This window comes from Protopterus annectens, chromosome 3.part0 (genome assembly GCF_019279795.1).
Source record: "Protopterus annectens isolate FY-2018-M chromosome 3.part0, PAN1.0, whole genome shotgun sequence".
NCBI classification, from domain to species: Eukaryota; Metazoa; Chordata; order Ceratodontiformes; family Protopteridae; genus Protopterus; species Protopterus annectens.
Window position 1 is genome coordinate 654,755,786 of NC_056731.1, and position 14,070 is coordinate 654,769,855.

At 43.2% G+C, this 14,070-nt stretch overlaps 1 protein-coding gene across 3 annotated transcripts in view; it reads right to left on the reverse strand.

Moving 5' to 3' along the window:
* ANO10 (anoctamin 10) overlaps window positions 1-14,070 on the reverse strand; it is a 1,956,032-nt gene that overhangs the window by 1,404,221 nt on the left and 537,741 nt on the right. The gene's annotated exons all lie outside the window — the stretch shown is intronic.

The window sequence follows — 14,070 nt, forward strand, 5'->3', positions numbered from 1 at the left end:
AAACTGAAGCTGTGTGCTTTGAAAGAGAAAATTTTATGAGGCTCAGAGAAGAGGGAAATACCAACAGCAATTCTCTAAGGTATCAACCCATAGATCTTGCAACAGTCACCACCACAGAACAATTAATTAGTGCTATGAAATAATTATGGGGAGATTGTCAAATAGCAACGACAAGGTTGTATGTTAATTGTGGAAGTGTGGGACAGTTACTACAGAAGACACATGCTAAAGAGAGCAGCAGCCTGTAACACATTGGGAAAACTTGAAAATAAACAGTAGTAGGGCAGGGAACATGGATGGATTTACCACACCTCTGGGCTGTACCGTAAGGTTTAAGGTGACTTCTCTCATAATGAGGGGAGGAGGAAGCATGAAGCTTGTGCCTAATAGAGCTAAATAACATGGTTATTTAGAGAAATATGTTGTATTTTCATTATGAAGAGAGAAAAAGATGCAGGATTTGAATAAACTAATTTTACTCAATATGTAGCCAGTAGGAAGGTAAACTTTGGATGGACACAGCATGGAATCCAAAGAAAAGCTTGAGAGGTGAGTTAATTCAATAGTGAGGGAAGTTAGATTTGTCACCTCAAATGTAAATGGATTAAACAATTGGAACTTGAAAGGATTGCAGGAAACATACCTTTCAGTGGAAGAACACCAAAAACTGGACAGCAGGTATTTTGAGTAATAAGCAGTACTGCAACAAGTGTGGAGAAAAATTAATGAAGTACTGTCCCCGGGAAAATTCTCAGCTCCTGGAAAGGAGTAATTGTGGTAATCCATAAGGAGGAGAAAACCTAGAAATTCCAGAGTCTTATCATTCAATAACAACCTTAAATCTTGATTATAATATGTTCATAGATTGATACTTGGCTATTGGCCCTAGGGCCTATATAAGCCTAGCCAAAAGGTACTCTGGCTTTTGCCACCCAAGAAAATTATTTTTCTGTGCCTCTAATGAGCAGAGCCACAGAAGTGATCCCCGGGGTGAATTTCCTATCTCCCATCCAGTCATCAAAACTTTTCTTGAAGAGTGCTAATGAGGAGCTTTGTTTGATATAGATAGGTAGTTTGTTCCAGAGTATGGGAAGTCTCTGGAACAAGAATCTATCCATCCAGCATGTTCTGTTTATTGTGGTGACAAGGTTTAGGTCCCTAGAGCGTGTAGCTTGGAGGGATTGGGATTTCTTTAAGTGGAGCATGTTCAACAGCTCTGGATTTGACATAGCTTTGTATGTTAGGCAGAGATCGCCTCTGAGTAGGCAATATGCGATGGAGTAAAGCTGGAGTTTTTTGAGATGGTCTGTGTAGGGCATCTGTTTGAGGTCAGTAATCCTCTTTGTGAGGTATTTCTGCAACCTTTCCAGTTGTTGTAGATGTCTTATGAGGTACATACCAAAAGGGACGTTGTACTCTATAACAGGTCTAATGAGTGAAGAGTAGAGTGGAACAATGACCTCTTTTTTCCTGGACGAGAAACCTTTTATGATGAGGTGTGCCACGTAGGAGGATTTCCTGACTACTGTGGCGATGTGATTATCAAAGGAGACACTACTGTCCACCTGTGTCCCAAGGTCTCTTATCACACTTTTGGTGTTAAGTAGACTACCGCCTATGTGGTAGTTCATGGATACAGAGTTTTTACCAAAAGGGATGACAATGCACTTTTTGGGATCGAGCTTGAGGCCAAGGCTTTGACACCAGGCATCTGTCTCAGTGAGGCCCTTTTGTAGGATGTCCACCTCGTTAGGAGCTTTGATTATGGCTTTTAGTTTGCAGTCACCTGCGAACTTCGTTAGCCAAAGACCTTCTGTGTTAGCCTGTACTCCAGAGAAGTAGATACCAAACAGGAGAGGACCTAGGACTGAACCCTGTGGTACTCCACTTGAAACTGGTCTGAAGTTGGATTTGGAGTCTACTTTCACAGTGTGGCTTCTGTCAGTGAGCCAGTTGACAACCCATCTTGTGACATAGGAATTTATACCTAGTTTAGTGAGTTTATCTATAATTCCAGAGTGGGGGATGCTGTTGAAAGCCTTGGCGAGATCTAGATAGGCTGTGTGAACCACCTTACCCTCATCTACGGCTTTGGTGACCACTAAAAAGAAGTCTATCAGGTTTAGGAGTCATGACCTGCCTTTTACAAACCTGAACTGGGTGGGGTCCAGAGTTTGGAGATTATGAATGTCATTGTTTATAAGTTCCATGATAATAACATTCCATAGCCTTGCAGACCAGGTTCATCAGGCTAATGAGGTGGTAGTTCCTGGGGTCTGTGGTGGCTCCCCCTTTGTGGAGTGGGATAACCATCACTGTGTGCCATTCAGTGGGCAAAAAGCCTGAGGTGAGGCTATGATTTAACGTGGTACTTAGGTGGGAGTGCCAGTTCGTTCTGTAGTTCGTGCGGAACGCAGCCTGGGATGTTGTCAGGTCCCATGGATGCTGTGTTCTTGGCTTTGGAGAGTGTGTTTTTTATCTGTGCAGCCGTGATTACGGAAACTTTGCATTCTTCCGGTATAGAGATGGGCCATTTAGGGGATGAGAGGGGGATAAAGTTAGCACTGAACCTATCTGCCAAGATGTTGGCAATATCAGTTGGTTCTGTATATTTAATGCTATTGTGCTGTAACTCAGAGCAGATCTGAGTGTTGCCATTGAAATTCTTGACATGGCTACAGAATGCTTTATGGTTGTCTTTAGAATCAGTGGTGATTTTGTTTTCATAACTAGCTTTGGAGGATTTTATGAGGGTTCTCAGCTTCTTATTGAGGCTGGCCAGTGAGTTCCTCCAATCATGGGATTTTACGCTTTTTTGCAACAGTTTGTTTCTTCTGTTGTAGAGTTTGTTTATGGCAGGGGACCACCAGATTCGATTCCTTTTTTTGGAGGATAGCATCTTGTTTCCATTAGGGATTGCACGATCCATGCACTCATGCAAGTGCTTACAAAGTGCATTTGTGTAGGATTCAGCAGTCGAACCTCTATTGTCCATCAGCATGGGTCGTGAAGTTTGCCACTTCTGTCTTAAGAAGTGTGAATTTGGCTTTGGAGAAATTTTTTACGGTGGTTTCCCTAATGGGGGGTGGGGGCGGGATGTGGATGTCTAGGGTGATTAGCTTGTGGTCAGATCTGATGAATGAGGAATTGACCTCTGGTGTGAAACATCAGTTGCCCATGTTGGTAATGACCAGGTCTAGGATATTACTGCCCCTGGTGGGGGTGTGGATAAGTTGATCCAAGGCGTTGGAATTTATGAATTCCAGAAAACGTTGAGCACAAGAGTTGGTACATCAGTAGTTTTCCCAGTTAATGGTGGGGCAGTTGAAATCACCCATTATTAGGGTGTTAGGTTGTACCCTAATATTTTCCAGTGTATCAAGAAATGAGCGGGAATCCTGGGCATGGTGGGGGATCTGTAGCAAGCTACAATTTGGATTGCGGTCTTGCCCAGAGTTAGTTGCACTTGGATAATCTCGAATGCATTATGCTGAGCAACCAGCCTAGAGGTGTGGATATCCTTAATGAATATGGACACGCCTCCGCCTTTAGTGTTTCGGTCCAGGTTAGGTGGCCGAACGGTGTGGTATGAATTATAGCCTGGTAATGCAGGGGTGCTCTCTGGAGCCTTGAACCTGGTCTCTTTCACTAAACAGATGTTGATGTTCTCCATTTTAAGGAGTGCCATGATTGAGTGCATTTTGATGTTTAGACATCTAGCATTGAGTAGCATTACCCTCATATTTTGCTTGCTTGTACATGTTACGGTGGTGAATTTGTCATTTCAACCTTGCCTAAAAAAGGCATTATAGGAGTGGCAAGAGCCTTTGCCAGTATCCGGAATCCCAAGGGCAACATGTGCAGACCATCTCTGGCAAAGCATCGTGGTTTGTCGATCATGTTATCCCAGGCAGACAGATACTGGATCCCCCTTACAATGACATCAGAAGCTTAGCCAATTGTTTTTGTCCTTGTACTGTGGTATCATTCTGGGTGATGGCAGGATGCTACTCAGGGCTAGGGTCATACCTGCCTGGGCTACAAGATCGGACAGCTCCTCCATGTCTCTTTTCATGTAGTCCAGGGAGGTGCATCTCAGGTCATTCGCACGAACATGGACAACGACAGAGTCATATTTTTACTTGTTGTGGAGTGACCTGAGTGAGTAAGTGGTGGATCCTGTATCCCAACAGGCAGCTGACAGTAACTTTCTCCTTGTTTAGTCTGGTGAGTGGAACATCAGTGTGCCTGACTATAGAGTCACCTATGACTAGAGTGTTGGGTATGTTGTTATGCCTTATGGGCTGTGGTTGAGTGGCACACTGAGTTAGTGGGCTATGTGTCATTTGGGTTGTGTCGGGGGTGGATGTTGCTTGCGTTTTTGCTTTGGAGATCCTTGTTGCTTGGGCAGATTTTTATTGACTGCCTCCACAAATGTAGGTGTGTGTTTTGTGTTTCTGTGTGTGTGTTTTGGTGTTGTAGGTTTTGAGAGCCTATGTGATGAGTGTGGTGTGGTGCAAGTGTTTACCTTCTCCTCTTGACTGTCTAGTCCAGTCTTGGGTGAAGAGAGCTTTGCTTCCAGTTTGGCTATATAAGTGCATCTCTCACAGGTTGTAGTGTTGGGTGGTAGGAGGAGAGTGCTGTCTGTGTACATGAGGCAATTGCTGCATTGCCCCAAGATGCCCCGACTCATTAGGTAGACAGGAGAAAACACTGGGAGCTGACCCTTAGACATGCCTGGATAGGTGCTTATTTATTAAGTACTAAAAACTGTTTTCTTTTACACAAGTGAGGAAAATTGAGTGCTGTAGTAATTTGTAGCTTATTTAGTGTTTATAATGAGTTCTGAAAACAAGTGCTGAGCTCAAAGAAACAGTATTATGGTTGCAAGATTGGCTAAAGTGGTACCACTGCTGGTAGACCCACTCCAGTGCAGGTTTACAGAGGGGAAGAGGACATTTGACAGCATAATAACTCTTTTTATAATCATCCAGGACATGCAGCAGAGAGGGAAGGAGGTGGCTCTGACAGTGCTAGACACAGAAAAAGTTTTCAACATAGCAAAATGCCCTTATTTTCTGGTTGCTCTAAGCAGGTCTGAGATCCCCCGAGTTATGTGTGGTATATATATATATATATATATATATATATATATATATATATATATATATATATATAGGTTCATTGGTTCATACTAGGCTATCTGCCCTAGGGCATTTATAAGCCTAGCCAGAGTGTGTTTGGCTTTCGCCACCCATTTTAAATTAATTTTGCTATGCCCTTTTTTGAGGTTAGTATACTGTGCCTCTGTCTAACAGTGACACAGAAGTGATACCCGGGTAAAAATACGATCTCCCATCCACTCATCAAGATTCCTCTTGAAGAGAGTCAATGAGGGACTCTGCCTAACCTGGACTGGGATTTTATTCCAGAGTGAAGGGAGCCTCTGGGTTATGAATCTGTCCCTCCAGCATGTCCTATTTATTTCAGTGCTGAGGTTCAAGTCTCTCGAGCGCATAGCTCGATGGGATTTAGATTTTCTGAGGTGCAGCATGTCCATTAATTCCAGGTTGGACATGGCTTTATACGTCAGGCACAGATCGCCCCTGAGCAGGCGGTATGCCACTGAGAAGAGCTGGAGTTTCTTTAACCGGGCAGCATATGGCATCTGTTTGAGCCCTTTGATCTTCTTGGTGAGGTACTTTTGGGGTCTTTCCAGTTGCTGCAGGTGTCTGGTAAGGTACATCCCAAAAGGGGCATTGTACTCAATTATGGGCCTGATGAGGGATGAGTAAAGAGGCACGGTGACCTCCCCTGATCTAGATGTGAATCCCTTCATGATTAGGTGGGCTATATAAAATGTTTTTCTAACCATTTTGGCCATGTGGTTGTCAAATGAGAGATTGCTATCAACTTGGGTCCCCAGGTCCCTAATTACTTCTTCTGTACTTAATGGATTACCACCTATGTGGTAATTTGTGGGCACTTTGTTTTTGCCAAAGGGGATGACTATACACTTTTTGGCGTTTAGCTTGAGGCCATGACTCTGGCACCAGTTGTCTGTTTCTATGAGGCCCTTTTGGAGGATGCTTGTGTCGGCTGGAGAGTCGATTATGGTGCCCAGTTTGCAGTCATCTGCGAACTTGGTCAGCCACAGTCCTTCCATGTTGGCCTGTACCTCCGAGAAATATATACCGAACAAGAGAGGCCCCAGGACTGAGCCTTGTGGAACGCCACTTGTAACTGGTTTGGAGTCTGACATGGCTCCAGCAATTCTAACCAGGTGGGTTCTGTCCTTGAGCCAGTTTGCAACCCATCTAGTGACATAGGGGTTTATATTTAAGCTGGTGAGCTTATCTATAATGCCCGAGTTGGGTATTGTATTGAAGGCTATTGCGAGGTCCAGGTAGGCTGTGTAGACCACCTTCCCCTCGTCAATGGCCTTGGTGACTGTTTCAAAGAAATCAACCAGGTTTAAGAGGCAGGATCTGCCCTTAACAAAGCCGAACTGGGCAGGATCCAGTGTCTGTAGGTCCCCAATATCTTTATTTATGAGGTCCATGATGATCCTTTCCATAGCTTTGCAGACCAAGCTAGTCAGGCTTATGGGGCGATAGTTTCCAGGATCCGTTGAGGCACCACCTTTGTGGAGAGGGACCACTGTTGCTGTACGCCACTCTTTGGGTACATATCCTGTAGTAAGGCTGAGATTGAAAGCTTATATATATATATATATATAAAATATTGAGATTATATATATATATATATATATATATATACATATATATATTACATATATATATATATATATATATATTACATATATATATATATATATATATATATATATAAATTCTATCAGGATATGACAGTTTGCCTCCATATTGAACAAGATACTAATTACAAGAGGAACAAGACAAGGATGATCAGCATCTCCACTGTTATTTGTACTAATTTGGAACTGCTAGCAGCAGCAATAAGGCAGTCTGGATTGCAAGATTATGAGTGGGCCTCAGGAAACTTAAAATCGCTTTATATGCTGATGATATTATATTACAATTAAGAAACCAGGAAGAGGATCTTAGAAAGACATTCAGAATAATGCTATAGTTAAGCAGTTTTGTGGGACAAAAAAATTAACATCAACACAAATGTTCTTCAGGAAGGGCTAACACAGACAACAACTAATGTCAGAGCCATGGACTAAAACCAAATGCCAAAAAATGCATAATAGTATCCTTCGTGAAGTCATCCACCCTTGGTAACTATCATACTGACAACATACCCCTTAGAGCTGCCCCAGTAGTCAGACTTAGGGACACACTTAAGACAGTAATCTATCTTAGCCTTTGACCACAGTTCCCTATTACGCCGTCGCAGACGCAGGTTGCGTTTTTGTCTAACAGTAAAGAGCGAAAAGGCAAAATAGCGAAGCAGCATTTCAGCGAATTCTTTCCCTGGGAAAGAATTTGTTTGGCCGCTTTCGCTACTTTGCCTTTTCGGCACTATAGTGCAGTCTCGGAGTTGGTATATTTAAGTAGGGGTGGTGTGGGGGGAGAAGCCCCCCACATTAAGTAATGTTTTACTGGGTTTTTTTTGTTTGTTTGTTTGTTTGTTTTTGTTTCAGAACAGCGATTGTTTTCCATTGGAAAATAATCGCTGTTCTTAAGTTTCGACGTTGTAAGCTTTCGCTTACATGGGGTCGATTATCTGTCGTTCGCTCCTCTGAGTGTGCAATATGGTAATATAGACCATTTGACCATTACTACAGTGGTGAGGAAATCATTCTATTCTGTGCAACTTATAAACAGAGGTATGGCATCTAGGTCCAAGGAAGTCATTGCTCCACTGTATTCAGCATTCATCAGACCCAACATTTAGTACAATGCCCCTTTGATATGTACCTAACCAGGCATATCCAACAACTGGAACATCTACAGAGGTTCCTCATTAAAAGAATATAGAGCGTAAGTAAAATATCCTGTACAGACCACCTCAAGGCCCTATCCCTGTATTCTGTCTCCTACAGGCTGTTGAGGGGAGATCTATACCTGGCACATATAGCATTGTCAGACCCCACTCTGATGGACCGCCTGCATATCCGCAAAACTAACAGAACTAGAATTGCCCATTATAAAGACCTAAACCTTGCCTGTGATATAAATAGGGCCTGCTAGAGAGAAAGACATGTATCCTAGAGACCACCCCGTCTCTAGAACAGGCTCCTCATTCAAGTGAAGCAGAGTTCCTCCCTAACCAAATTCAACTGTAACTTGGACAACTGGATGGGGAACAGGAAATTCATCCCTGGCTTGGCATCTATGTCTCTAATGGACACAGGCAACCTGTATATGGTTCATCCTCCAGGTCCCTGCTTGTAAATGTTTCATCTCCCAAGCCCCTGTTTACACTTATCAAGGGTACCAGAACTTGTCACAGATTTGGGATGCATGGCTAGGCTTAAAAAGGCCCTTGTGGTCATAAGCCTAGTCAAAACCTATGAACCTATGAAGGAAGACTAAAGCGAATGGAGTGAATCTGAGGGTACTTTTCCATTATCGGGGCAACAAATACTTCCTGATTATGACAATCGCACGTCATAAATTATTCCATTAATGTACTGGGAAAACTGATAAGTGTGCTGAAAGAAACCTATAAATCCAGCTGCAGTGTAGTTTTTGTTTGATAATCATGCCCCTTAAATTTTTATTTATTCACTTAACATTTGTTTACCGGGATAATCCGGCTGGGCAAAACCCCGTACTTCCTGATTTCATTTAGTTTTCACACGACAGTCTCGGACTAACTAGACATAAATGAAAAGCGATTGTTCATTAGCCAAATGGGAAAGAAATTAACACCGTGGGAGTACCTAAACGTATTGCAGCTGGTAACAAAGTACAGAAATTCAAGTGTAAGAAAATGTTAACAGTTCATAAAGAGAAAATATTACAACTCATTCATACCACACACTCGCATGCACACTCAGTTGTAGGCATGTGGCAAAGCCAGTGCATTACAGGTATATGTTAATTAAACACCACTAAGACCACATCAGTCTATTTAAACACCACTAAGACTACATCAGTCTATTTATTTATTTTTTGGGGGCGGGGGGGCTTTGAGACTGCGATTTACATAAAAAAAAAGATGTACGCACACATTTCTTTTACTCTCCATTTCACCCTGTCGGAAAGTGTGACCATAGCATTTACCTGCTTTTTCACACAATCTGATTAATGTGTGTCCCATGTACATATATCTGTCAACTCTCTCTTGATGTCGGCTCACACCCCCCGCATTGCCTACAACTGGCGGTTTTAGGAGAAAAGTGTGGTCGATCACATTTAATAAATAATGACAATCATTTGAGTTATACACTTGTTTTTCTCCAAAAAATGCATGCTAATTCACTTCCTATTAAACCATGTCATAGATTCATAGGTTGGTACTAGGTTATTGGCCCTAGGGCCGATACAAGCCTAGCCATAACAATTCCCTGGCTATTTCTTCCCACAGTATTTACTTCCCTAGACCTCTGTCTAGCCGAGCGACTGACGTGATCCCCGGGGTGAATTTCCTATCTCCCATCCAATCATCAAGGTTTCTATTGAAGAGGGCCAAAGAGGCGGTTTGCTTGACATGTATGGGCAGTCTATTCCAGAGTCTGAGGAGTCTCTGGGTCAGGAACCTATCCCTCCACCATGTTTTGTTCATTGTGATGACAAGGTTTAGATCCCTGGAGGGTGTGTCTCTGAGGGATTGGGATTTCTTTATGTGTAGCATGTCCAACAGCTCTGGGTTTGACATGGCCTTGTATGTTAAACAGAGATCGCCTATGAGTAGATGATATGTGAAACAGTATAGGTGGAGTTAATTAGACGGTCAGCATAGGGCATCTGCTTTAGGCCTGTGATTCTTTTAGTGAGGTATTTCTGCGGCCTTTCCAGTTGTTGCAGATGTCTTGAGAGGTACATAACAAACGGGCTGTTGTATTCTATAATGGGTCTAATGAGGGATGAGTACAGTGGGACAATGACCTCCTTTTTTCTGGATGAAAAGCCCTTAGTGATGAGGTGTGTCACATAGAAGGATTTCCTGACTGTTGTGGTGATGTGGTTATCGAAGGCGAGACCACTGTACACCTGTGTCCTTAAGTCTCTTATCACACTTTTGGTGTTTAGTGTACTGCCACCTATGTGGTAATTCATGGGTACATGTTTTTTCCCAAAGGGGATAACTATACATTTCTTGGCACTGAGCTTGAGCCCATGGCTCTGGCACCAAGCATCTGTTTCTGTAAGGCCCTTTTGTAGAATATCCACATAATTTGGGGATTCAATAATGGCTCCCAGTTTGCAGTCATCTACGAACTTTGTTAGCCAAAGTCCCTTAGTGTTGGCCTGTACTTCAGAGAAGTAGATGCCAAACAAGAGTGGTTCCAGGACTGAATCCTGAGGTACTCCACTTGTCACTTGTCTGGAGCTGGATTTGGAGTCGGCTACTTTTACAGTGTGGGTTCTGTCAGTAAGCCAGTTGGCAACCCATCGAGTGACGTAGGGATTAATGCCCAGATTAGTAAGTTTATCCATGATTCCAGAGTGGGAGATAGTGTTGAAGGCCTTGATGAGGTCCAGAGAGGCTGTGTGGACCACCTTACCCATGTCCATGGCTCTGGAGACTGATTCAAAGAAGTCAATCAGGTTCAGGAGAAAAGATCAGGCCTTCACAAACCCAAATTGCATGGGGTCCAGTGTTTGAAGGTTGCCAGTGTCTTTCTTTATATGTTCTATGATAATACGTTCCATGGCCTTGCAGATCAGGCTCGTCAGACTGATGGGGCAGTAGTTCCCGGGATCCAAGGTGGATCCCCCCTTATGAAGTGGGATAACTCCAGCTGTGCGCCACTCAGTGGGCATGAAGCCTGAGGTGAGGCTATGAGTAAACATGACACTTAGGTGAGGTGCCACTTCATTTTGTAGTTCAAGTAGTACACAGCCTGGGATGTCGTCTGGTCCCATGGATGCTGTATTCTTAGCATTGGAGAGTGTGTTTTTTACCTGTGTGGCTGTTATTACCAGAATTTGGCAATCTTTTGGTATTGAGATGGGCCCTTTAGGGGGTGTGTGGGGGGGTGAAGTTTGCACTGAATCCATCTGCCAAGATATTGGTAATATCCTTGTGATCAGCATATTTAATGCCATTCTGTTGTAGCTCAGAGCAGATCCGAGCATTGCCATTTAGATTCTTGACATAGCTACAGAATGCCTTGTGGTTGTCTTTGGAATCTTTGCCAACTTTATTTTCGTAACTAGCTTTGGAGGATTTTATGAGGGATCTCAGCTTCTTACTGAGGCTGGAAAGGGAGTTTTTTGCATCCTGGGATTTTTCTCTTTTCCGCAACAGTTTCTTCTTTTTGTTCTAAAGTTTGTTTATGGCAAGGGAACACCAGATTGGCTTCCTTTTTTTGGAGGAGAGCATCTTGGTTCTATTGGGGATGGCATGATTCATGCACAAGTGGATGTGCTCGTACAGTGCCTTAGTGTAGGATTCAGCAGTCGAACTTTCAGTTCCCATCTGCATGGGTGTCATGAAGTTTGTCACTTTTGACTTGAGTAGCATGAAGTTGGCTTTGGAGAAGTTTTTTATGGAGGTTTCCTTACTGGGGGCTGGGGTGGGATGTGGATGTCAAGGGTGATTATATTATGGTCAGACCTGACCAATGAGGGGGTGACCATAGGTGTGGAGCACTGATTTCCCATGTTGGTACTGACCAGGTCTAGGATTTTGGAGCCTCTGGTGGGACTAAGAATTAGTTGATCCAGGGCGTTGGAATTTATGAATTTCAAGAACCGTTGGGCAAGGGTGTTGGTACACGAGTAGTTTTCCCAGTTAATGACAGGGTAGTTGAAATCACCCAGTATTAGGGTGTTTGGTTGTATCTTAATATTTTCCAGTATGTTTAGAAAGGTGTAGTGAGAATCTTGGGGCATGGTGAGGGATCTGTAGCAAGCTACAATTTGGATTGCAGTCTTACCTAATGTTAGTTGCACCTGGAGAATTTTAGACGCATTGTGTTGGGCAACTAGCCTGGTGTTGTGAATATCCTTGGTGAATATGGAAACTTCTCCACCTTTAGTGTTTCGGTCCTGGTTTGGTGGCCGAAAAGTGTGGTAAGAGTTGTAGCCTGGTATTGCAGGGGTGCACTCTGGAGCCTTGAACCAGGTCTCAATTACTGCACAGATATCGATGTTCTTCATCTTTAGGAGTGCCGAGAGAGAGGTTTAGACTTCTAGCACTGAGTAGCATTACCTTCAGATTTTGCATGCTTGTACCTGTTACGGTGGTGATTTTGTCCTTTGAACTTTGCCTAAAAAAGGCACTATAGGCATGGCAAGAGCCTTAGCCAATAACCTGAATCCCAGGGGTGACAGGTGCAGACCATCTCTGGCAAAGCATCGTGGTCTGTCGATCATGTCGTCCAAGGCAGACAGATACTGGATCCCCTTTGAATGACAGAAGAAGCTTAGCCAATTGTTGAAGTCAATCATTTTGTCCTTATACTGTGATATCATTCTGGGTGAAGGCAGGATGCTACTCAGGGCTAGGGTCATACCTGCCTGGGCCACATGATCCGAGGGCTCTTCCAGGTCTCTTTTCATGTAGTCCAGGGAGGTACGTCTCAAGTCATTCACTCCAACATGGACAATGACAGAGTCATATTTGTACTTGTTGTGGAGTGACTTGAGTGCATGCATTATGTGGTGGATCATGACACTCGACAGGCAGCTGACTGTAATTTTCTCCTTGTTCAGCCTGGTGAGTGGGACATCAGTGTGCCTGACTATAGAGTCACCTATGACTAAAGTGTTGGGTAAGTTGTCTTGCCTTAAGGGCTGTTGTTGGGTGGCACACTGGTGTTGTGAGTTATGTGACACTTTAGTTATGAATGGTGTTTGTTTGTGTTTCAGCTTCGGAGGTCCTTGTTGCTTGGGCAGGTTACTGTTAAGGGCCTCCACATATGTGGGTTTAGAGTTGCTATGTGTGGCTCTTGGTGGTGTGGGTTTAGAAGGACTATGTGTTGCTTGAGGTGTAGTGCGGGTGTTAACCTTCTCCTCTTGACTGCCTAGCACAATTTTGGGTGGAGAGGGCTTTGCTTCCAGTTTGGCTTTGTAAGTGCATCTCTCGCAGGTTGTAGTGTTGAGTGGTAGGAGGAGAAGGTTGTCTGGTCTGTGTACAAGAGGCAATTGCTGCATTGCCCTAGTATGCCCAGATTCATCAGGTGGACAGGAGAAATCACTGGAAGCTGACCCTTGGACATGCCTGGTTTGGTGCTTTTTTTTTGTAAACTACAAGAGCTGTTTTCTCTTACCTTAGCAAGGTAAGGCTGTTTAGTGCCTATGATTAATTTCTCCTTATTAACAAGGTGAGTTGAGTGCTTGTATCAGTTTAAGACTTCCTAGTACTTTCCAGCAGGTTTTAAAGCAAGTGATAGTCACAGGGATGCTTAAAAGTAAGATGAAAAAAATAGTTTATCCTAAACTCTGCAGTGTGCACTAAAGGAATTAGATGTGAAAGTAGGTAACTTAAGTTTTACCTGTCTTAAAGTTAAGTTTTAATCGAGAGTCACTATTTTTAAAACAGCAAGATAGATTGAAAGGGGGTGGTCACTTCTGTATTCTGGTACTATGGAATACAGTAGGATGGCCAATAGTTGAAGGGGAGTGATTTCACAAAATGATCATTTTGTGCTTACTCACACAAGCCAGTAAAAACAGAGAGGAAATGAGATATGTGGTCAAATTAACATAAGGCATTCATTATTTGGAATAAAGCAAGTCTATATGATTGTCATTATTTATTAAATGTGATCGACCACACTTAATACATCTGACAGGAAAATAAGTGTGTGTGTGTGTGTGTGTGTGTGTGTGTGTGTGTGTGTGTGTGTGTGTGTGTGTGTGTGTGTGTGTGTGTGTGTGTGCACGTCAGCAGCAGCTGAACAATCAATGTTATAATGAGTGCTAGGATTCCAAACGCTCATTTTGACTGTTGCCCCGATAATGGAAA